The sequence below is a fragment of the Peromyscus maniculatus genome, chromosome 16 (genome assembly GCF_049852395.1).
Source record: "Peromyscus maniculatus bairdii isolate BWxNUB_F1_BW_parent chromosome 16, HU_Pman_BW_mat_3.1, whole genome shotgun sequence".
Classification (NCBI taxonomy): domain Eukaryota; kingdom Metazoa; phylum Chordata; class Mammalia; order Rodentia; family Cricetidae; genus Peromyscus; species Peromyscus maniculatus.
Window position 1 is genome coordinate 48,635,273 of NC_134867.1, and position 15,647 is coordinate 48,650,919.

At 42.2% G+C, this 15,647-nt stretch overlaps 1 long non-coding RNA gene across 2 annotated transcripts in view; it reads right to left on the reverse strand.

Moving 5' to 3' along the window:
- Positions 1–863: 863 nt before the first annotated feature.
- The window catches only part of LOC121823223 (uncharacterized), a 49,216-nt gene continuing 34,432 nt past the window's right edge, over positions 864–15,647 (reverse strand). For both annotated transcript variants that reach the window (XR_013045094.1, XR_013045093.1), the window contains exons 6-7: positions 7,366–7,442; positions 864–1,157 (exon numbers count right to left, since the gene is read on the reverse strand). This is a non-coding gene — a long non-coding RNA (uncharacterized LOC121823223). The remainder of the gene's footprint in view (positions 1,158–7,365; positions 7,443–15,647) is intronic.

Consider the following 15,647-nt stretch of genomic DNA (forward strand, 5'->3'; position numbering starts at 1 on the left):
GTCATCTCCAAGCTTTGCATCTGCTCTTGATAAATGATCTTTACAACATCTAAACCAAGGTCTCCTAACTCCAGATGCCAAGTAGAGTCCTCTGTCCCTCACTTCCCTGCAGCCCCAGAGATTCTTATGCAAGTGGACACACCATCTCTGAAATGGGTCTGGGAAGGTCAATTTCAAAGTAGATGGAGGTCCTGCTCTTTCCTTCTCCCAGGTCAAGAAGTACTTCCTCAAACTGCATAGGAAAATCCAATGGTAAATATCTCTAACCCCTATGCTGACATAATTCTTATAGTAGTTTTTATTCTTACTTTTGGTATGGTTATTCTTGTATGCAATATTTTTCTTACTGTAGTATGTTCCCAGGGATCAGATTGTATCTCAGACTTTTTATATGGTACCAAAGCAACTAGCACATAGCCCTTCACATATAGAGCTCAGTCAATAACTGACAATAAACAGGATGAAAACAGATTCAAGAGCCCAGAAAACATTTCTTAAAGCTGTGCAGTTTTCTTGATTTCAGCTTGTCATTGTATTTAGCTGGCAGAGAGTAGTTTCAGACTAATTCAATGGTATCATTGCTTGCTTGAAGCCATTAAATCCAGTATCATCTGTCCCAGAGTCCTTCTACTTCTGAGCAGGTCTGTGTGGCTAAAAGCAAAAGTCCTTATGATATGACTAGACAGTTTGATGGACCCTGAAGAAGTAAAATTATATTTTGAAGTTGTTTTTTTTAAATAAATATCATCTATGCATATAGAAAATGCACAGTGGTTAAAGTATCATTAAGCTTCCCTGAAATCCTAGCCCAGATATGAGTTACTGAATTTTTACATAAACTTCATAGGCAGCATGTTGAGGGCTTTATTATCATTTCCATTTTATAGATGAAGTGCTCGTGAATGAGAGGTAGCAAGTAAGTTGATAAAAGTTATACAAGACAGGAAAATCTGAACACAGCCAGATTACCCAGTGCTTCAGAAAAAGACAGGTCCTCATGGCTTGTTGCCAGGGGTTTTTCTCTGCATGATTCACACCTCATCAGCAGTAAAAGCCCAGGCAACAGGATGTCTTCTGTCAGGTTGTGCTGCCCCTGGGAAAGCCTGAGCCCTTGCTTGTCTTCTTGCTGTTCCAGAAAAGGCTCAAGATAAAAAGTCCTGCAAGATAACAAAACTATGTCACTTTCTCCATCCAGGACATGCACCCGAGAGCCCATTGGTGAAGTTACCACTTCCAGGCCCAGAAAGGGAACCCAGGGAGGCAGTGGCTTGTCATGACAGGAGTGGAAGAGCAGAGAAAGGGCTGTAGTAGAATTAGATGCTGCAGAGAGCAGGCCCCTTCTTTTCAATCCTAGTGTGCTTTATACGAAGCAGAAAGGCACCCTGGGAAGTCCTAACAAGGAAAAGGTCAGGTGCATGTCACAGAAGATGCACCTAGTTGTCGTCTTCTACCAAAAGATGTCATTGTAACTGTACTGCCCTTAAGCCATTACAACATGAACAGCTAGCTGCCCATCTCTTTCTTAGCCCTGGCCAGCTGAAAGTTGATTTCAAGCCTGTCTCTCTGCGACTCCAAGAAAGACCACTTGAATTGCAACTGACGTTTATCATCCTGGATTGATTTCCATCACGGACAGCACCACCAGTTCCCGATATATCTGCTATGCAGGATTATTATTATTATTATTATTATTATTATTATTATTATGATGTGTTTTTCTTGCATCACGGCCGTGGCAGCCGTTTTGCTTACGCCACGCTCGAGCAGGTGTTGACGTGTTTGTCACCTTACTCTTGCTTCTATTCAGATTTTCTTTGCTTCTGATCGCACAGAGAAGGCCCACGACATCGATCCTGTTGCTGCAAAGAACCTTCCTGAAATGCTGAATGCCAATTACCTCAGACTGCACTGAGCAGTAAATTTTAGGATAGCCTCAGCAAAAGAAGCCACTGCAGTGTTTTACAAGAAAGGAAACTATAAAAGGAGTGTCCTTTAGACGCTTCTCTTGCTATTGCCCATTCAGGTCAGGTTTTATTGGTGCTTATTATCAAGGCAGAGAGTGATAACTGTGGAAACCATAGAAACCGATTATGACCAAATTGATGTTGCTTCGAAACACCAGTGACTCACGCTGTGAAACGCTTCCCGTGATCCATTAAGACGGGCCTTAGAGTTTTGTCAGGAAGGCCTGCTCTGTGTGCATTGTAGATAGATGTCAGCCACATGCTCACTGGGGGAAGCCCTCCAAATTAAATGGCCTGGAAGTCACCAGGGTTTCCCTAGAAATAACACACCAGCCTTGATCAGTTTATTCAAATGAATGCCTTGAACTCAGGGGATTTTTTTTTATATAAAGAATATATGAAACACATACTGAATACCCACCAAGACCCTCTCTGTTCCATGTATTGTTTGCCTTCAGTTTTTTTTTTTTTTAATGTGTAGCCCCAGTGGGTCTCGAACTCGTGATCCTCCTGCTTCTGCCTCCTTCAGCAAATCCTACCAGTGTGTGTGTAGCATGAATCTTAAAAGTTCTTATTAATAAAAACAAACCCAGAGTCAGATATTAGGGTGAATGCTGAAAGATCAGAGAAGCAGAACAAGCCACAGCTTCCTCACCAATTCCTCAGCTGATCCTGTTTGCTCAGACTGGATGCCTCTCAGCTGAACTGTGCTGCTCAAAAGCCTAAAAGCTTAACCAGCTCTAGTTCCTGGTCCTCACGCCTTATATACCTTTCTGCTTCCTGCCATCATTTCCTGGGATTAAAGGCATGAGTCACCATGCCTGGCTGTTTCCAGTGTGGCCTTGAACTCAGAGATCCTGATGTATCTCTGCCTCCTGAATGCTAGGATTAAAGGCATGTACTACCACTGCCTAACCTCTATGTTTAATATTATGGCTGTTCTGTTCTCTGACCCCTAGATAAGTTTATTGGGGTGCACAATATATCAGCCACACTTGTGCCACCACAACCAGCTGCCTTCGATCCTTAAAAAGTTAAAGAATGGGCACTTGGAGGTTTGTCAGCAAGATGGTCCACCAGGTACCTAAAACATATCGTTCTCACAAAACACAAGTGAACACGTAGCTTAGTGAGTGAAGGACAAGGGTAGACCACCACCACCAAGTGCAAAGCACAAAAACTCAGACTGGCCACAGAGCAAAGGGAACAAAACAACATTCCTAAACCACCCAGCTGTCAACCCGCTCACAACTGGAATGGACTTTCCAAAAGCAAGCAACCCTGTGAATACTGGGGACCCCTGCCCCCTTTGTTTCTATGGTCCTACCTCCTCACAGGCCCTGAGCTCAGTTTAGAGATCAGCCCGAGGTTCACACTGCTTATGTTACTCTAGAGCCTAGGCCCATCAGGGCAGCCATAACAACAGTACCTGAGCCCAAACAGTGTCCCGCCCCCCCAGGAGCAGGTGGACAAGCACAGAGGAGAAGCTGCGTCTAAGCTGGCTGAACCTCGATGTTCCCCTTCAAGAAAGGGGTGGAGCTGATTCCCTGACCCCATAAAAAGGAGCTGTGCCCTGATGGGGCAGACACACTCATTTGTATCCTATCCCCTGAGTATCAGATGCTGCAGCCCAGAGGAGGAGAAAGCACATCTCAGGTGCTAAAGCACCCCATCCCTCTGATACCTGAATTAACACAGTAGCTCATAGGCTATGGATATATCTTAGCGGTAGAGGCCTTGTCTAGCATGCATGAAGCCCTCTGTTCAATCTTGAGTTACACACACACACACACACACACACACACACACACAGAGTTCAGTAGGGAATCAGTCTTGATCCAGGAGAATAGTCATGATTCAGGTGCTCGAAACTACATGGTGTCTGATATCTAAAAGAACTGTAAGCTTGGCTCATGTTTAACACTCCATCCTGTGAGCCAAACAATATAACATACTTCCTCCCTACATCAGGACCATTTGATCATCTGATCATCTGCTGTCCCTGAAACGACCTATCCCTGACTAGAGAAGCCAACACTGTACTGTTCCCTAGCACACAGAGCCCAAGTCACAGAGGCACCACACCATTCCCAGGTCCTGGGTACCACTGCATCTGCTCACATAGAACTGAGCCCTCTAACTGAGCCCACACTCATTCAGGGTCCAGAGATGTCATGGTACAACACCCTCTCTTTTGCTGTCCAAATCGACATACTTCCCTGTTGACTCTAGAGCCGAATTGCAGCCCTGCCCTGGTTCTTGAAGGCCTGAGCCTTAAGAATGCTCTTCCTCCTTGGAACTTTGCCAGTGGTGTGTTCTGGCTACTGGGATCGGTCACAGCTGCGTCTCCACTCCCTGAGCTTGAATTACGAGGAATTGCTCACAGTAGTAGAGCTAATACCCACCAGTGCCTAAGGGAGTGGGCATGCGCTCAAGTCACACATCCAACAACAGTTCAACAGGACACTCATGCAGAAACCCAGTTCCACTGTCTCTCAGCACCTGTGTCCTGGCACATACCACTACTGCAGCTGCCCGTGGGGCACAAGTCAGGTCTGGCATCAAGAGGGATCCTGGCAGCTAAGTCACTTGACTACGAGAAAATAAGAATAGGAGGCATCAGAAAGTCCTTGCTACTAAGATGGCTAGCCATTAGTGACCACCACCATGGACAAAAATGCTCCACCCCAGGCTGTTGAGGTGGCTACTGTCACCATTGATGGTGGCACAGTTGAAGAAGTTTCAGAGATGATACGTCCACACCCATCCAGAACCAGAGTTGTGGATTGAGTGTGAAATGTCTCCCACAGGCTCACATGTTTGAACACTTTGGTTTTAATGGGGACCCCTGGAACTTTTGCTCATACTTTATGGTACTTCTTTCTACAATTTTATTTCCATTTAATTTTTAAATCCATTTCAATGCATTTGACTTTCAAGTCCATTTAATGTTTGGTACATGTAGAAATAAGTGCTTCCTAATACATTTTGCCCCATAGGGCTCATAAGAACAAATGTGCATGTGGGGCTATTATAACATTCAGAAAGGACAGGAAAGGGTAACATAAGGTGACAAGGAATGACGGGAAGCAGGCAGAGGACACTAATCATGAAGTGAATATAAAGATAATGGCTTTTCTAAGGTGTTAACTTTCATTTTTTTTCTTTCTTTGTGTGTTGGATAAATAAGTAAAAAGGTAATTCATAGCAAAAGTGTAAAACTCCAAGTGAAGCTCCATGTCTTCAAAATGCCCATTCTAACTGAATAGAAGATCATTGAGACCACAGAGTTTGGGACTAGGCAACTGTTTGTTTGAATGTTAATCTGTGTGAAGTTTTTATTTGTGAGTTCATTATAGTAAAGTGGCCTTGTGTATTGAAAAGAAAGAAAAAAGGAAGGAGGGAAGGTAGGGAAGGAGGAAGGAAGGAGAGAAAGAAAAGAAGGAAGGAAGGAAGGAAGGAAGGAAGGAAGGAAGGAAGGAAGAAAGAAAGAAAGAAAGAAAGAAAGAAAGAAAGAAAGAAAGAAAGAAAGAAAGAAAGAAAGAAGGAAAGTAAGTTTGCTTCCTGTTGCTGTAGGGTAAATCAATGAGGTGGTTCACAGAAAGTTTCTAGTGGTTCCAGCAACTCAAAGACCACATCCGAGCTCATCTGCCCCCAGGCCCATAAGAGCGCTTTGTGCTTAGCCACTTTGGACATAAGGACCTGTGAAAATACAGCCAGTCATTGGAGCTGTCGGGCCAGTTCATTCCTCTCCCAGGCACCCAAACTTCACTTGAAATGTCATGCGAATCGACGCTGAACTGTCCTGGTCTCCTGTCTCGTGTGTCTGCTGTTTCCTGCATTCGAGTCACCATGCTCCGTGCTTGTACTTGCTAACATGCTCTCAGTAATGCAAAATCCACCGACGATTTTCTTTCCAAAATGGTAAATCTTGCAAGTTTACACTTTCAGATGAAAGCCGGAAATATTCCCAACAGTTCAAATGTTTCTAAGGGTTTGCATTACGTGCAGCCATCATTTCTCCATAGTATAGGCATTTACATCGTATCTTGTTTTCCAAACTGGAAAACATTTATTATAATCATCCATGTGATTCTCAGAAGAGGTTATTAGTTTTTTTTTAAGGCTGGGACTTCCTTCAATGTATTTGCTATATTTTTTCTTCTATTTGTTATTTAAATGATATGTTTTCATTTCAAATTAGCATATATTAACATATATTAATTATATTCTACTATATTTTCTGGGTTTGCTATGGAGTAGTTATCATAAAGAAAAACTAAACATTCTATTTTTAATCAGTCACTTGGCCAAAACAATTGGCCAACCTCCCTTGCCATATTCTATTTGCGCACTCGGTATGGAAGAAGATACTGTTGTCATGATCCTTCTGTCAGTATGCACCACAAACTCAGAGAAAAACTGATCGCTGAGTGGTTCCTTATCACTAAGAAATATTTTAACATAATATTTAACATACTACTGAATAAAAGTCAACATCACAGAATATTCTTCTTTATCGCAATTTGATTTTAGTTGTCAGGCCTAAAATTACTACAAAGATACATTCTTACAAAACAAAGGATATTAAAACTGCAATATCCAGTATTTTCATAAATTTCCCTCTTTGTTAAATTTCTCCTAACTCTTTTATATTCAGGAATAGTTTTATGGTTGGTCTCAGGAAACAAGTGACCATTGTAGTCAAATCTTTCCCCACAGTAGTAGCAGAAATTAACCAACCAAATATTTTAATGAAGTATTTCAAAGCATGAAACTAAATCATTGAATTAGGAAACACACAGCCCTGTTATTTGTACTTCCAAAATTATACCTGAATAGACAGAGTGGTGACAACCCTGAAATTTATACCACCGTCTTGCACTAGGCTGAAAACGGTCAAATCTACTGACAGCATGTCTTGGACAAGGGGAGAGAAATCAGTAGACAGCTCATGACTAGGCTGAACAGACCTCAGGCCAGTTGCACTCCGCTGCTTCAGGTCCTTGAAAATTGTCTTGGGCTTGATTGAATTGCTGGTTAATACACAGGAACTGAATTAGGTCTGTAATTCAGACGGCCTTTTCTAATGACTCATTTTTTTCCTGTCAATAAAACTGACAACAGAGACCGGCACAGTTCCCTTGCCTATCTCTGGTCTATACTGTCAAGTCACGTGACAGAGGGGAGTGTTGCCAGCTGTACACTGTCACTCCCGACTGGAGTTTTCATGGAAACAAGGTTAGAGCGGCAGGTTGTGCAAGTGCAGGGACTTTCTCAGCAGATGGTGTGTGTGTGTTGGGGGGGTTATCCATCACTTACCAGAAAGTCTCACAGGGGCATTTTTATTGTAACACATGTACAGACAGGCAAGTCTGCTTTTCCAGTTAAAACCACTTACTTCCTCCACTGACCTCAGATCTTCTTAAAAATATCAGATAGCTTATCTCTCTGCCATTCTGGAGACTATACAGGAATCTGTAAGAAAAATTAGGGAAGTCATGTTTAATGGCAAGTTGAAATCACAAAAGAATTTGTAAAAGGTTCTCATCACAAGGGATTTTTTTTTTTTTTTTAAAAAAACAGTCCCTTTCAAAGGAACAAAAAAAGGACAGCCTTTACCTTTGTTCTGATATTTCTTTGATGTTGGTCTTGTCTCTGATAAGCCATACCCAAGAATATTCTGACATTCAAACAGATAATGAAGGGACAGATATGTGGGCTTTGCTGATGGAGCCCTGATTAAAAACCACTGTGATGATAACCCACTTCTCACACTGACTTGCCTGTGTGAATGCACACACACACACACACACACACACACATACACACACACTCACACACACACCTTTACTCAGCTGAGATAAACGAAGTAACTCAGAGAATTTGGAGGAGAATGACAGAGACCAAATGTGGACAATCAGCTGTCACTAGACTATGAACCGTGAACCCATTTCCAAAGTGAAATTGTAAAAAGGAACATCGAGTTAGCACTTAAATGAAAAGTTGAAGAACAATTTTTAGAAAACCGTGCTTGCTAATTAAGTAAAGGCATGAAAAGCATCTTTAGACCATAAAAGACGTTTGCTCTCATTCAAAGTAAGGGGAATTTAAACTAAAATGATGAGATAATATTTTTTTTTTCCGTGAATAAAGCTGGGCTGAAGAGCTGGCTCAGTTGGTGAAGGGATAGTCACATCAGCATGAGGACCTGGGTCCCAAACCCAGCACCCACTTTAAAATAAATAAATAAATAAATAAATAAATAAATAAATAAATAAATAAATAAATAAACCACTTGGCAGAATAGTGCTCCCTGGAAAGGCAGAAACAAGAGGATACCTGGGACTTTCTGATTAATAAATAATTAATGAGTTCCAGGTTCAATAGAGAGCTGTCTCAAAAGAAAGGGGGGACAGATTCTGACACTGACCTCTGGACTCTACACACACACACACGTGCATCCACTCACACATGTACACACACACATCAAAAACAAAACCTAGAATAAAAAATGTTGACATTCTCCTTGACCAGGGCTTGGGCAAATTATCATTCTGTTACCGAACCTGAAACTCATAAGTTTGTAGAAGTTTCATGGGAAACAAGCTGACCGCTTCCGTTAACATTATAGATATACCAAACCAGGCTAACTCAGAAAGATCTGTCTCCGGGAGGTGATTTTATCAAGCCACTCACTGGTTTGCAGTGACATGCATCTGTAACTCCAACTCTCCTGCAGGGAGATGGAGAGATGTAAAGCAGGCTAGATGCTTGTGGTCCAGCCAGCCTGGAATATGCAGAGAGCCCAAACCAGGAAAGACCCTGTCTCAACACAGTGAAAGGAGACAATTGACCCCTGAATGTTGTCCCCTCCTACAGGCACCATGAGCTGTGTGCACCTACACTCACACATACTGAAACTCATAGCAAAAACTTGAAATTGAGAGAAGAAAGATAAGGCTGACTGTAGCCGGAAGTTTTCCTGTCCCATAGCCTCTTAGTCCCAAATAAACACATTGAGGCTTATATTAATTACAAACTGTTTGGTCTATGGCTCAGGCTTCTTGTTAGCTGGCTCTTTCCTCTTAAATTAACCCATTTCTATTAATCTATGTATCGCCACGTGCCTCGTGGCTTTACCTGTATTCCATTACATCTTGTTCCCCTGGTGGCTCTCAGTGTCTCCCCTGACTCTGCCTCTCTTCTCCCTGTATCTTTGCTTAGATTTTTTTTGCCTGACTCTTATCCTGTTTTGCCATAGGCCAGAACAGCTTCTTTATTAACAAGTGGTGGCAACGCATATTCACAGCGTACAGAAAGACCACCCCACAGCAGCTGACAAATTCATAAAAGTTGTCTAGACAAATTTCATTAGAAAACCAAAATGAAGAATAATATGCAAAGTATAATTCATTCTGCATACGTGCTTAAGTACATCAACTGACTCTAGAAGGATACAGAAGAAACTCCGAGGAACATACTGCTTTAGTAAGTAAAACTGAGATCATGAAGGGGGAATGAAAATGGGCATGTAGATTTAGTTTAAATGTGTTCAGGCGTTATCTAGACTCAGGAAGAGAACAATTAAAATAATGCAAGAAAAAAAAAGAGGGAAGAAGAAATAGAAAAAGAAGTAAAAGCCGAAGCACTCTCCCTTTATAGTCATTCCAACGTGAAGAGTGACGTGCTTCCTATGGGAAAGGCCCTAAGCTTTCAGCAGCAATCATTCCTCCGTTCTTCCGGAAGTTAGAGATCAAAAGCATCTTCCTACAGTTAGTGCCAAGAGGTCTATATTTCCAAACCTGAGCTCATGCTGACTCACTGTCTACAAGGGGAAAGTCATCTTATCTCTTTTAGACTTTTCTTGTACAATCATTGTAAGACTATTCTTTTCAACCCCAAATGTCACTCAACTGGAGGTTTTTTTTTTGGTTTGGGATAGTTTGTTTTGGTGTGTTTCCAAACTAGCTTCATTATCTTAAAGGCTATACTCTTAGCTAGGATCTTTTTTTTTTTTTTCTCATTTAATCAGACTATTTATTTATTTATTTATTTATTTAATAAAAGAGATTTTCTAGTCATGTTACATATCAGCCACAGATTCCCCTGTCCTCCCTCCTCCCACGCCCCAGCCTCCCCCCCCCCAACACATGCCCCATCCCCACCTCCTCCAAGGCAAGGTCTCCCCTGGGGAGTCAGCAGAGCCTGGTACATTCAGCTGAGGCAGGTCCAGTCCCCTCCTCCCTGCACCAAGGCTGAGCAAAGCGTCTCAGCATAGGCCCTAGGTTCCAAAAAGCAGACTCATGTACCAAGGACAGGTCCAGGTCCCACTGCCTGGGGGCCTCCTAAACAGTTCAAGCTAAACAACTGTCTCACTTATCCAGAGGGCCTGATCCAGTTCCATGGGGGCTCCTCAGCTGCTGGTTCATAGTTCATGTGTTTTTACTAGTTTGGCTATTTGTCCCTGTGCTTTTTTTTTTTTTCCCAATCATGGTGTCAATATCTCTTGCTCATATAATCCCTCCTCTCTCTCTCTCTCTCTCTCTCTCTCTCTCTCTCTCGTCAGCTGGACTCCTGAAGATCCACCTGGGTTAGCTAGGATCTTGAGAAAAAGAGTAGAATATGTTAAAGCTAACCCTTTTCGTTCACAGTATTCATTTCTTAAGTCGGGTTTTCCTGATAGACGTTACATATTTTTAGCTATTTTTTTATGTAAGATTTTTGTTGACAGGCTCCCCAAACAGCATTTACTCAGCTGCCATGCAGTGAGTTTTTAACCTTTGACCGTTGGTGAACTCAGCCATGTAACTGCTGTGGACCTGACAGGCCCTCCCTGGGCTAGCCTGGGTACTTGTTCATGACTCCAGTGAGTTTCCTTGCAGAGTCCCACTCAGCCAGGTTCCCAGTCGCAGCCGTCATTCTGCTGAGGCGAGAAGCTGCTGTCAGTTCTGATAAGAGTGTCATTCTTACTACAAGGATATTGCGGAATGTGCTTCCATAATAAAATGTAGTCTGAAATAGACTGCTCTAAAGGTCAAACTGTTTCAGCCTTTGGCTCCACTCTAGATGCTAAGCTAATGTTCCAGTTCATGGAACTCTTTATGTTTGCTTGCAGACTGGCAAGATCACAGTGGAAAATCCTTCTCACAACTCAATTCTCCGTCCCTATTGCCTTCGCTGGCTTTTCTTGGAACAAGTTTAGATTCTGGAAGTTTGATCTCTCTGCTTCTCTAAAATGAAGTCATGAAGGTCACTGTCCCTCATATCAGAGTCTCCTCCAATCTCTCTCTTTCTTTGTGTGTGCTGTCCTCTTTCCCTTAGGTTAATACGAAAGTCACCCCCAGGATGCTTCAATTATCCTAGTAGCACGGGAGAGTGGGGCACTGACTTACAAGAGATAACCGAGACCCCAGGGTATTCACCAAGGTTACAAGTAGCAGACCTTTATTAAATATATATTATAGAGCTTGAAATAGCTGTCAGTGCAAGTTAGGCATGTGAGTAGGCAACACCAACAAATGACTCCTGATACAAGGTACACAAATGAAAAGGGCCTGGGTAAACCCCCCCAGATAGCAATCACTTTGCAGTGAGGTAAGAACAAAAGACTTCGTTGACAGCTACAACTATGTTTTAAGAGTAGGTAGGATTTAGGTAACTTTACTGAGAGCCGAGACATGGAAGGAAAAGAAGTAGTGAGTACAAAGTAGGTTTGTAGTTCAATGAGCACACATACAGGCTGGGATGGAGGTAGGCTGGATACGCACAGCCTGTCATGGGGCTTGCCAAACTCAAAGGCCTCTTCGTCCTGAAATGGATAGTCCACTACTGCATGCTGATAAGGAAGGAGACCCAAGCATGGCCTTTTGAGGAGGCTGGTGGAGCCATAAGCAACCCAATCAATCATGGCGATTCTGTTGTGTCACGACTTAGTTTGCCCGGAAGAGCTATGCATGGTTTGAATTTGAAATGTGTCCCACAAGCACTTGTGTTCTTAGCATGTGGTCACCAGCTGGTGGCACTGTTGTGGGAGTCTGTGGAGTCTTTGGGGAATGGGAGACAAGCACCTGGCTAGTCAGCTTATACCCATTACCTTTGAAAACTAAAACCTGACTGTGACAGCAAAGGGGAGCAAATAACATGAAAGAAAGACCCTGTAGGACACACCTCTCATTCACACCTCTTAAATCTTGAGGCTTTTTTTTTTTTTTTTTTTGCCTCCACAAGAGGCCAGTGACCCCAACGGTTCATATGAGAAACATGTTAATTAAGGGTTATATGACAAAACCCTCAATATTTTGAACTTTCTAAGATTCTATGTATGTATACTGAATATCACGTCATTTTTTCTTCAACCAGGTCCATAATGACTTACATAAAAATCAAATAGTGATTTTCCTGGTGAATATGTGACAAGACAGCTGGCATGAGGTATGTCTTAGTTATGGTTTCTATTGCTGTGGAGAGACACCATGACCACAAGTAACTCTTATGAAGGAAAAACTTTTAATTGGGGCGGCTTACATTTTCAGAGGTTTAGTCCACTATCATTGTGGTGTGACATGGTGGCCTGCAGGCAGATATGGTGCTGGATAAGATATAGCTAAGTGTTCTATATCTTGACTTGCAGGCAACAGGAAGTAGTCTGAGACAATGGGCATGGCTTGAGCATATATGAGATCTCAAAGCCCACCTCCACAGTGGCATACTTCCTCCAATAAGACCATACCTAGGGCCACATTTCCTAATAGTGACACTCCCTTTGGAGCCATTTTCTTTCAAACTACCACAAGGTATCTCATTAGAATATCAAGTATTCCTTTAGTTTGGGTAACAAGGATAAATTAAATGACCCAAGACACTTAGCATCAAGGATGATAATACCATTGGGAAGGGGCTAGAGAGATGCCTCCATATTATGTGTGCTTGCTAGTCTTCTAGTGGAACAAAGATCTTCCCCAACACCCATGACAACTGCTCATGGCCACATATAACTCGAGTTCCAGGGGATCCAAAGTCTTATGGCTTCAGTAGGTACACACACACACACACACACACACACACACACACACACACAGAGAGAGAGAGAGAGAGAGAGAGAGAGAGAGAGAGAGAGAATCACTGGAGAGTGGGGGTGGTGGAGAAACAGCAGCTCTAGAAAAGTAGAACAACCTGCCCATCTTTTCCATGTACAAATACATGATTGTGCCACACACTTGGGTTAAGAAAGAACACTGTAGGAGACTCCACCTTTTCATTGAAAGAGAACAGTGAAAGGCTAGCCATACAGTGAAGGTGTGAGTGAGATGCATCTTTAGAATGGTTTGACACTTAAGGTCTTCTAAAACAAAAGTAACAAAGAAATAGCAGCAGCAATATCTACGGCACAGCCCCAGCAAGTTGTCAATCGTTCAGGCATGGAGTCTCTTCTATCCTGGATGAGAGACTAAAAGTAGGCAATTGGCAGCCTGGTAGATAAGGTAGGGGAAACCACTTCATATAAAAACCAGGAAGAAAGAAGAACTGGGGAACAGGAGCCAAGGACCAGCTGTCTTTCACTGATGACCGATGAGAGGGACAGGAGCTTACAAAGACAGTGTTCAATGCTCCCCTTGCTTCCTGTCACCAAATGCATTTCAGGTCCACAGAGGAATATCTCTCTTCCCAAGTGCCCAGTGGGAGTCTTTTCTGACTTATTTCACCTCCTTTTGTTCCCACAGCTTCCTCCTGTAACACATGTCCAGCTGTGCTCTCAGGAGACCCATTGTTTGAGTCTCAAAACATTGGTTCCAAAGACCTTTATTTCCCCGAGCTTGCTCTATCTTAAAAAACCTTTGTCCTCTTCTGGTTTGAATTATCCACAATCTATTCAAAATGCTTGAAAGGAACTCATCACGTTGCCACGATATTTCCTTCTTCCTTAAAATCTTAGTTTTTCTTGATAGTCTTCCAAATCCAATTAAAAATCTAAGACTATGGTTTTATTGCTTTCCAGATTCTGGAGTTCCCATCCTTCCACATTTGATTCCTCTCTGACTGCTATGTTTCTGTAACATTTAAGAAAGTATAAATTTACCATTGTTACAATCAGAAAATTTTGTCATTTTCTCTCTCATATCTCATCACACTTGGCACATTTTTCTATTTGAACACAGCTGCCCTTCTTTCTTCAGCCATGTCTTGAAATTTCCAGGATGAGAGCTGTCACTTGAGATTTTCTTACTGTTTTACTTAGGGGTTTCTATTGCTGTGATGAAACACTGTGACAAAACTTGGGGAGGGGAGGGTTTATTTGACTTACACTTCCATATCATTGTTCATCACTGAAGGAAGTCAGGAAAGGAACTCAAACAGGGCAGGATCCTGGAGGCAGGAGCTGATGCAGAGGCTATATAGGGGTGCTGCTTACTGGCTTTTCCCTCATGGCTTGCTTAGCCTGCTTTCCTATAGAACCCAGGCAGCTCACCAGCCCAGGAGTGGTGCCACCCACAATGGGTTGGACCCTCCCATATCAATCACTAATTGAGAAAATGCCCTACAAGCTACTTGAAGCCTAATCTTATTGCAACAGGAATCTTAAAAGGTCTTATTAAATAAAAAACCCAGAGCCAGACATTGGGGTTAAAACCCGAGAGATCAGAGGAATAGGAAAAGCCACAGCTAACTTCACCTCACCAACTCTGTAGCTTCCAGAGACCTACTTCCTGTATACCAATGCTTATATGCCTTTCTGTTCTGCCAACTCACTTCCTCTCCACCCAGCTACATCATTTCCTCTTCCAGCCCAGCTCTGTCACTTCCTGTCTATCTGTACAGACCTCCAGACCTTTATGGTTAACTAGTGTTGGAATTTAAGGCATGTGCCACCTTGCCTGGCTCTGTTCCCAGTGTGGCTTTGAACTCACAGAGATCCAGATGGATTCCTGCTTCCAATAGGATTAAAGGCATGTGCTACCATTGCCTGACTTCTGTGTTTAATAAAGTGGCTGGCTTTCCCCTCTGATCCTCAGATAAACTTTATTGAGGGACACAGATAAAATAATACATCTTATAAATAGAGGAAATTTCTTAACTAAGTTTCCCTCCCATTAGGTGACTCTAGCTTTTGTCAAGTTGACATAAAAACTAGCCAGCACATTTACAGAGTAGTTAGTTTATTCTCAGAAACCATTATTCGTTCTTCTAAATTCCTTAGAACTACACAATCATAAACATGGAGGATAAGAAAGATGATGGTAACTTTGATGAATACAGCAGTAATAATAATTATAATCATAGCTTCCATTTTAGATGGGAGCTCATAGCGTATATGGTGACTCCTTTCACATATCATTTTAGGCTATTCTTAATATATAGATAAAGAAAGTATGTGAAAAATTATTTTCTACCCCACATCTTCTCATATTTCATACATAGAGCAAAACAAAGATTGACAGATAAATTGAGGCTTCATTACACATCTTTAGAAAGTAGGTTTCCATGAATTCTTCTCTCATTTTACAAGCTGGGATGATAACTAATTTGCTACTTTCTGCTGTCTACCAAGAGAGTTCTTGAGAGTTAGAGACAGAATCATAAAAGGGTTTATTTTACAAAGTTATCAAGAGAAATAGAATTGGAAGGCATCACAGCCTACAGGGACAACAGACAGCAAATTTCTTTTATCCTTCCCATTGCCAC